Raw genomic sequence first — 10,294 nt, forward strand, 5'->3', positions numbered from 1 at the left:
ATCCAAATAGACCAGGCTGCTCCTGCCGCTTTGGCTCCGTATGGAGATATTTCACAAGTAAACAATGGTGCAGCGGTCTCAGGGAGCGCCAAAGGAATACTGGACAATTTGATAGATGGCAACCGACTTTTTTTCTTCCTCCAATACCACTGCCACAACGCGTTTCAACGGTCTAAGCCGTCTTCATCAGGTGGGGTAAAGGAGAATGTTACAATGACAGCTTTATAAAGGGGTGGTATTTTACATAATTTAGACCACGTGTTGTAATCAATTAACCCTTTCATTGAAAAACTCCATATAATGCATTCTTAACCAATTAACCTCTTATTTCCCCTGGAAACAGCATTGTGCACTAAAAAATACCTACATGGATTCATAAAATCACAATTCTTAGTAAAAACTTCCTATTTGTGTTTAAAAAAATAAATAACATTTTTTTTTTTTTTTTATATTTATTACCAACTATTAAAAATTATTAAAATCACCCTGGGGACCTTCTTGGGGTGTCTTGACAGTGCTATACTGCAGTTTCCAGCCCCCAATTCAAAAGTTGAGTTTCTTAAAGAGACAGTACACTTTCATATAAAATGGCCGAAAATAACCTTGTACCATTACCCACTGCGATTATAAACCCCATAAATGTTTAAAAAAACCCTAGGAACCTTCCCAGGGTGTCCTGACAATGCTATACTACGATTACCAACCCCCAATTCAAAAGTTAAGTTTCTTAAAGAGACAGTACACTTTCATATAAAATGGCCGAAAATAACCTTGTACAATTGCCCACTACTATTATAAAGCTCATAAAACCCAATGCTATCCATTAACATGATCGGAACCTATGCTTCCATTAAACTAAGTAACTGACGACAATAGGAAAAATGAACTAAATACCAACCCGAAAGGGCAAGCAAATCTCCTGCTATGCTACGTCATACCATACCTTTAATCCTGTGCAGGTAACCCCGCAAGCCATCATTAAACGGCTGATGACAACCCGGGAAAGATATGAGAGGGACAACATTAAACCTTCTCAGATTTAATGGTTTGATGTGTTTTCAATCGTAAGGTTCAAACCCTCAGGGTACAAAGTACCCATTTTGTATATTCAAAAACTTTCTTTCTTTATAAGTGTACTCAATCGTTCTGGTCCATTATCCACAATGTGGTCAATAATGGTTATTTTCATCTTACTCGGGTCTTTGTGGTGATGGTTTGCATAGTGTCTAGAGACACTATGTAATTGATATCCTGCCCTTATATTAGATCTGGGTTTATTTAATCGGGCATGGGCCGTCTGAATTGTCCGGCCGATGTATTGCAAGCCACAAGGGCACTCCAACAGGTATACTACATAGGTGGATTGGCATGTTAATCTCTGTTTGATCTGGAAAACCTCATTAGTGGTATTAGATTTAAAGGTTTTTGCATTATTGGTTATAACGCCACAACACATACATTTAGGTGTATTGCATGCGAAACAGCCTCCTGTGTTAGTATTAGTCGTCACATCCCTTATTTTTTTCTTTCTATTCGTGTTGCTGGGAGCAAGCAAGGTTTTTAAACTTCTATTCTTCCTGAAGATAATATTTGGTTTCTCTGGAATACTTTTGGAGAGAATGGGGTCACCTTTTAAAATAAACCAATGTTTCTGTAATAACTCCCGTACTACTGACCTGGATTGGCAAAATGTAGTAATTAAACTCCACTTTGTCTTTTCCTCTGTTCTTACAGAAGCCCTATCCGGATTCTCCCTTCTGTCCAAGCACGAATCTTGTGATAGGGTGCACGTTCTTTTATATGCATCTTTTAAAAGTTTTTTTGGATAGCCTTTTTCCAAGAATCTCTTTTTGAGAATCTTGGATTCCACCTTAAAGTCAGAATCCAGAGTACAGTTTTTCCTGACTCTCCAATACTGCCCATAAGGCACATTTTTGATCCATCCAGGAAGGTGTCCACTGTTGAATTTGAGGTAGCTATTCACATCCACTGGTTTAAAAAACGTGGATGTGAATATTCTCCCCAGGTGGTCGAACTGCACCCATAGATCCAAGAATTGGAGAGAAGTGGATGATGCTGTGGCCGTAAATTTTAACCCCCAATCGTTGTTATTTAGTTTATCCGCAAAGCTCAATGCCTCCTCCATTGATCCATGCCAAATGATGAATAAATCATCTATAAAGCGCCTATAGAAAAGAACTCCACTCGTGGATGATCCTGGCTGCGCTATGAGGACGGATTCCACCGCGCCCATAAAAAGGTTAGCATAGCTTGGTGCAAATCTCGTCCCCATCGCGCAGCCCTTGATCTGTTTATATAGTCCATCCTCAAAGGAAAACACATTGTTCTCCAATATGAACGCTATTGCGTTCAGAATGAATTCTCTTTGGTTTATAGGCATATTAGTGTCTCCAGTTAAAACCCCTTTGATGACCTTTATTCCCAACGTATGTGAAATATTATTATAGAGGGCCAGTACATCCAGAGAGAGAAAAACGCATCCCTCCATGGGTGGTAGAGCCCTTAATTCTTTAATTAATTGTGACGAGTCCTTTAGATATGATGTTAATCTCAGCACATATGTCTGCAAAAATAAATCTACATAATGCGATAGATTACTTGTAATGGATTGGATCCCTGATATTATTGGGCGTCCAGGAGGATTTTTTGGATCTTTATGCAGTTTGGGCAGAAAATAGAAAAAAGGTATTCTATATTGCGCAATATCTAAAAAGTTCTTTTCTTTTTTATTGAGTATCCCCTTTTCGTAAGCCTTCTTAATTAGAAGATTATACTTTATAAAGATACTGATATTAGAATCATCCTCCAACCTCTCATAAAATTCCGTATCACTCAATATTCTCATGCCCTCTTCCACATACCAAGATCTATCCATAAGGACAATTCCTCCTCCCTTATCTGCATTACGAATGATAATATCATTATTTTCTCTGATAGATTCAATGGCTGCTCTCTCTTCCTTTTTCAAATTATCCCTCATTTTCATGCGGGGAATTGATCTTACTTCCTTTAATATTAATTGTTGGAATGCCTCAATATGTGACCCCTTATGGTGTAGAGGATAAAATTTTTTATTTGGGTGTTTGATGTCTACATGTACTATTTCATCTATTGTGGTTCTGACGCACCCCCTGGGCCATATTCTTTAGGGGAATACCCGGAACCGGATCAGATGGGGGTTGTAGTCTCCGAGTGGCTGTGACCCGGTCCGTGCCCAGGGTGTCAAGCTCAGAGTATGTGGCAGTCCTACAGATGTTACAAAGTTCGTTATGTCGACTACGCCACCCGTTGGATTGCGGTCACTATGGCCGCCGCTGCAGCAGGGTCCGCTGAGGCTGATGGTGTTGGTGCAGCTTTAGATAGTATAACCCCCAACGGGAGGGGTATGGCCTCAGGGGGTCAGGTGCAGAGGATGGGGGTTGTGGTGGTGCAGCGTAGATGGTAATTAAAGACAGAGTCGGGTTGTGCAGTTCAGGGTGTTTACTTACTGCAGATATTCCGGTCACTCCGGCCTTAAGTGACCACCCGAGCCGTGCTGCGTCCACCAGGTCCTGGATTCAGCCAACCCCCAAGCAAGTCCGGAGCGTGTCCCTGAGCCCTCCTTCTTGTCCTTTCTTCTGGCCGTCCCCACCAGGGATCCACCTAGGTCCAGCTCCCTCGGGCCTTCTGTTGGGAGACCCTTGGCCTTGGGTTCCCTGACCCTACATGTGGTTTGCCTTCAGGGTAGATGTGGTGGGTGGCCGTGGCAGATCCTGCCCACGGCCTCCGGTCTCTGGCTGAGGTGTGCTTTAGCCCCCACCAGTTTGGGATCTGGTACCCTATTGCCAACTCTTCACCCTAGGTTTGTATGTGGGTTCTCAGAGTTCCTTCTCGTTTCCCCCTCTGGGTCTTTCTTGCTCCACTCTCACTCTCTCTGGGGCTTCTCTGCTCTCTGCTCTCTTCCTCTGACTCTGCAAAAGACTGACAGACTGACTGACTGTGGCTGACTGACTGACCCTGATCTTAGATGGTGCCCACCTTAAATACTCCCTCTATGTGTGAGCTCAGGTGACCAGCACCCAATGAGCTCCTATCTTTACCCAGGCTGCTCCCCCTATCTGCCCCTACACTACTGGGATGTACCACCCCCCTCCCACTCCAGCCAGGAACAGACTCGGTCGTACCTGCACATTTCTAAGTGGGAGTACCGTTGGTCTGCTCCTCGGAAATGGGATGTGTGTAGTGCATGCAGCTTTCTGAGCTCAGTTCCACACTCCATCCTTACCCGGGAGTGGAATATCACACCTCTGGGTTGAGGTGCAATACCCCTGTAGCAGCCGAATCCTCAGGGTGCTACATTCCCCCCTGGTAAATCACAGCACGTCCTCGGGCTGTAAGATATAAAAACACATCCAAAACATACAAATTTTGCATAAACATTAACATATAAAACATATAAAACATCACATATATTATCAGCAATAAACTTTCCATATAAACATTCTTTCTTCTGGTTCCTCCTCCGGACACTGTGCAACGTGTGTCCGGGAAAAGTGCGACAGTCTCTTAGAAAAATGGTTTTCCTATAAAACCGGTAGGGGGCGCTTTAGGAAGCGCAACTATTTACAAGGGAATATGGCCGCTCTCAGTCCTCGGCCAGGTAATGGGAATAGGGATGACCGCTCTCAGTCCTCGGTCAGAGGGATTAAGGGAAATACGGGTAACAGTTCAATTTGCTGGTCCCAACGGGGACTATATTAGCAACAGTTCACTGTGCCCCGACGGGCAACTATATACAGCTTGTACTCTGCTGTACTTAACGACAACGTCCTCCTGCTCTTTCTTTGTGGTTACCTTTAGCTTCAGACCCGTCCGGGTCCTCTTGCTCCTCCTCACACCGCAGCTCCTCCTCCGTCAGGCGATGCACATGGAGGGCGTAGGGTCCTTTGGCACACTTGTGCCGGGTGAAGGAGACCTCGTCCCCTATATACAGGTCACGACCTCTGTGTCCCTCCGGTAGGTGGGACTCAACGTCTCTCCTGGTCACGAAGACGTCGCCTGGGGTGCGGTGATCTCGGATGAAGCCCCACCCGTGCTGCATATTGAACTTGATCACAGTCCCGGTGGAAGGGGGACCATGAGCTGCACGGGGACTCCTCCTGGCCCGGCTCTTCTGCTCCGCGCTCCTTATTTGGGCTTGTTGTTCCCGGACCCGCCTCTCTCTCCGCTCCCTCTCAAAGACCTCGAGCTGCTGGCGGCAGCACTCTGCACGCTCCGCTGCGGCTGCCCGAGTCTCCTGAGTGAACCCCATGAGGTCTTCTCCGGTGGGGTCCCACTCAAACTGGGTCTCTTCTAGCGGGGGCGAGATCCTTTTTACGGGCTTTGGAACCGGAATCAGGGGCTCGTCTAGGGGTCTCTCTTTCCGGACTCGGGGATGGTGAAACTCCGGTGGCCATATAAAGGGCTGCCCATCCGGGCACGTATGCTGGGCGAACAGATCTTCTCCCAGATGCGGCACTCTTGGTTTTATGGGCGCGGTGGTGGTGGCGCCCGGGTTGCCCAGGCCTTGCGGCCAGGCCTGGGGCACCTGGAAAGTGAAGGGCACCGTAAGGACGGCGGCGCCCTGGGCTACTTGGCCCTGCGACCAGGCCGGTGGCTCCGCGGAGGTAGGGGGCGCTGTTGGTATTGCGGCGCCCGGGGGTACTAGGCCTTGCGACCAGGCCGATGGTACTTCCTGCTTGGTCACGCTCGGGGTCGAGGCGTATGACGTCACAGGGGTCGCGGCCGCGGCTTCCGGTTGAGGCCTAGTCTGTGGTGGTGACGTTGCGGTTACGGGCACGGCAGGGGGTACTTCGGGCTCTGCGACGGGGAACTGGGGCAGGTACGCGGTTTCCCGGTTTGGGGTAGAAACGTCCCCTTTACCTGCCTCCTTTCGTTCGGCTCCCTTCTCGGCGCCGTCTCCGGCCTTCAGTCCTCCTGCGCCATCCTCAGAGGCGGTCTGTCTCCTCGTCTCGGGTGGCGTGCTCCGCTGACGAGTCTCGGTCTGCTGGGCCATCTCTCGGCTCCACTCCGCCAACGTCTCTCGTTGCACCCGGGCCATCCTCCGTGCGAGGCCCTCCAGCGCAGTCTGTGCACACTCCCGATCTCGGGGGAGCTGTGCCAAGACCTCCACTAAGCCTAGTGGGGTCGTTGCTTCTAGCAGGCTCCTGACCAACGGGTCGGTGCTGCTCTGCTCTCCTTCCGTTGTCTCCAGCAGGCTCCTGGCCAGCGGGCCGGTGCTGCTCTGCTCTTCTCCCATCTCCGGGTAAGCTTCTTCTGGACTCAGCTCTAGGCTTCTTGTCTCCGGGTGCGCTCTGTCCAGACTGCTCCAGGCTGCACCCATCTTTGCTCTCTTCTTCTGTCTCCGCCCACATCGAGGGTGGTCCCGGGGCAACTTGGTGATTGTCAGTTCCAGGGGCAGTTCTCTCACGCTGACAGACACTTCTAGCATCACAGTCTCTGTTGGTGGGGGCGGTTTCCACTTTTGGCGCCATTTTCGGTCCTGGCCCACGATGGGAGGTGGCCTCTTGCCACCCTCTGGCACGCCCATAATGGCGTCCGCTCTTCCAAGGCGGGAAACCTTTGGAAATGGCGGGAATCGTCTCCCAGTGGCGGGAAACTCTGCAGATGGCGGGAAAAAGCTGTTAATGGCGGACAACCGGCGGGAATCGATCTGTGACGGAGTCCGATGGCGGGGACCCTCCGGAACCGGCAGGAGACTTCTTTTTGAGGTAAACTTGTTCTTTTCTTCAGGCACGCAGTACCCGGGTGTTGCGGGCACGTAATCCTGCCGACTACGCCAAAGTTGACGCACCCCCTGGGCCATATTCTTTAGGGGAATACCCGGAACCGGATCAGATGGGGGTTGTAGTCTCCGAGTGGCTGTGACCCGGTCCGTGCCCAGGGTGTCAAGCTCAGAGTATGTGGCAGTCCTACAGATGTTACAAAGTTCGTTATGTCGACTACGCCACCCGTTGGATTGCGGTCACTACGGCCGCCGCTGCAGCAGGGTCCGCTGAGGCTGATGGTGTTGGTGCAGCTTTAGATAGTATAACCCCCAACGGGAGGGGTATGGCCTCAGGGGGTCAGGTGCAGAGGATGGGGGTTGTGGTGGTGCAGCGTAGATGGTAATTAAAGACAGAGTCGGGTTGTGCAGTTCAGGGTGTTTACTTACTGCAGATATTCCGGTCACTCCGGCCTTAAGTGACCACCCGAGCCGTGCTGCGTCCACCAGGTCCTGGATTCAGCCAACCCCCAAGCAAGTCCGGAGCGTGTCCCTGAGCCCTCCTTCTTGTCCTTTCTTCTGGCCGTCCCCACCAGGGATCCACCTAGGTCCAGCTCCCTCGGGCCTTCTGTTGGGAGACCCTTGGCCTTGGGTTCCCTGACCCTACATGTGGTTTGCCTTCAGGGTAGATGTGGTGGGTGGCCGTGGCAGATCCTGCCCACGGCCTCCGGTCTCTGGCTGAGGTGTGCTTTAGCCCCCACCAGTTTGGGATCCGGTACCCTATTGCCAACTCTTCACCCTAGGTTTGTATGTGGGTTCTCAGAGTTCCTTCTCGTTTCCCCCTCTGGGTCTTTCTTGCTCCACTCTCACTCTCTCTGGGGCTTCTCTGCTCTCTGCTCTCTTCCTCTGACTCTGCAAAAGACTGACAGACTGACTGACTGTGGCTGACTGACTGACCCTGATCTTAGATGGTGCCCACCTTAAATACTCCCTCTATGTGTGAGCTCAGGTGACCAGCACCCAATGAGCTCCTATCTTTACCCAGGCTGCTCCCCCTATCTGCCCCTACACTACTGGGATGTACCCCCCCCCTCCCACTCCAGCCAGGAACAGACTCGGTCGTACCTGCACATTTCTAAGTGGGAGTACCGTTGGTCTGCTCCTCGGAAATGGGATGTGTGTAGTGCATGCAGCTTTCTGAGCTCAGTTCCACACTCCATCCTTACCCGGGAGTGGAATATCACACCTCTGGGTTGAGGTGCAATACCCCTGTAGCAGCCGAATCCTCAGGGTGCTACAGTTCTATCCTTTTCTGTCTCTTGTTCATCATGGGGGTGTTTTCTCTTAACATTTTTACCATTTTTTTCTTCAAGTAAAAAATGTCTTTGTACGGTGAGTTTCCTAAAAACTCATTAAAGTCAAGGTAAAGCGAGAATGTGTCTATTTCTGCTGTGGGACAAAATGAGAGCCCCTTACTAAGAAGGGAGCGTTCATCATTAGTAAGTGTATAGCTCGATAAGTTGTATATTCCACTATCCTGATCATCAGGTTTCCCTATTTGTATCATGCTTATTGGGTTTAACCTGATTTCGTCTTTTTCAGAGTGGTGCTCTGTGCCGTGGGGTTCTCTTCTTCTAGTTCTTCCACTGCCTCTACACCCTCTTGTTCTCTTTTTCTTTTGGGGTGTCGCCCTGGGGCCACCCGAAAAAATTGAGTGATTTTTGAGTCTTTTAGGTTTGTTTGGATAATAGACTTTAGTAAGTTACCTTCATTGGAATTTCTTTCCTTTTGAGGTGCATACATATTTACATTTGATGTCTCTGTGATTACAGGTAAAATTTCCAAAAATCCTCGTTCCCGCAAGATCTGGAATTTACAAAGAAATGGGATGAATATTCCACATCTTGCTCAATGGGATTTATGAAAATGTTAATTTGTAAGAGGGATTCACTAGCCATGATAGCCTTGGAGAGGGTTAAATGTCTCAGGGATAACCTGGAAATGTATTCCATGTCTCCTGACTTCAAAGAATTTGATTTGGCATTAAAAGTCAAATTAAATAAATTTGAAGAGGATTTAATTAGAAAGAAAGCTATGAAATTATGGAGGGATAGAAAGGAAAGGATAAGTGAGTATGAAAAAATGCCTACCACCACCCCAATAAATGCATCTGAGGAGGGATTAAGAGCACAATTAGATGTGGAAGGGAGGGATAAAAAAGGAAAAGGAGAAAAAATGGATAAATTCACCAATTCCAATAAAGAAAGGTCATTTACTCTCCTTAAGACAGAGAAACAGAGAGCGTATTATGAACAACATATGAATAAAATCACTAATAATCAGAAAAAGAAATGAAATCAAATCAACAACAAGCAACTAGTATTATAACTTCCATGGCAAATGATTCCAATGTAAGAGTAGATAATAGAACTAGCACTAATAAATCTTCACCAAATAAAGAATGCACGTCAAATAAAGAGAGAAAAGCATGCACACATGGAGAAATAGCAACACTGGACATGCAAGTAAGTAACAGAGAAACTGAGAATATCAGTTTCTCTGATATTACTATACACGAGGTGACTTCAACTCAAACAAGGGGTGGCTCTGGGTCAAGGGCTCAATTGGAAGATATGGTAATTCCAATTGGAGATTCTCCCAGTGAAACATACATTTTAGAATTGGACACCAATACAGATAAAATTGAAAAAAATATAGATCAGAACACTGAAATATGGACACAGGAAATAATAATAAACGAAAAGGAAAATAGTAATATGGAAAACACGGGTGAAAATGAGTATATAGATAGTTTCGCTGGTATTACGGTCGGGGGTCAATTGGAAATTTTACCTGTAATCACAGAGACATCAAATGTAAATATGTATGCACCTCAAAAGGAAAGAAATTCCAATGAAGGTAACTTACTAAAGTCTATTATCCAAACAAACCTAAAAGACTCAAAAATCACTCAATTTTTTCGGGTGGCCCCAGGGCGACACCCCAAAAGAAAAAGAGAACAAGAGGGTGTAGAGGCACTGGAAGAACTAGAAGAAGAGAACCCCACGGCACAGAGCACCACTCTGAAAAAGACAAAATCAGGTTAAACCCAATAAGCATGATACAAATAGGGAAACCTGATGATCAGGATAGTGGAATATACAACTTATCGAGCTATACACTTACTAATGATGAACGCTCCCTTCTTAGTAAGGGGCTCTCATTTTGTCCCACAGCAGAAATAGACACATTCTCGCTTTACCTTGACTTTAATGAGTTTTTTAGGAAACTCACCGTACAAAGACATTTTTTACTTGAAGAAAAAAATGGTAAAAATGTTAAGAGAAAACACCCCCATGATGAACAAGAGACAGAAAAGGATAGAACCACAATAGATGAAATAGTACATGTAGACATCAAACACCCAAATAAAATTTTTTATCCTCTACACCATAAGGGGTCACATATTGAGGCATTCCAACAATTAATATTAACGGAAGTAAGATCAATTCCCCGCATGAAAATGAGGGA

The sequence above is a fragment of the Phyllobates terribilis genome, unplaced genomic scaffold, assembly GCF_046119375.1.
Source record: "Phyllobates terribilis strain yellow unplaced genomic scaffold, ASM4611937v1 Scaffold_1__5_contigs__length_1240528914, whole genome shotgun sequence".
In the NCBI taxonomy this organism is placed as follows: Eukaryota; Metazoa; Chordata; class Amphibia; order Anura; family Dendrobatidae; genus Phyllobates; species Phyllobates terribilis.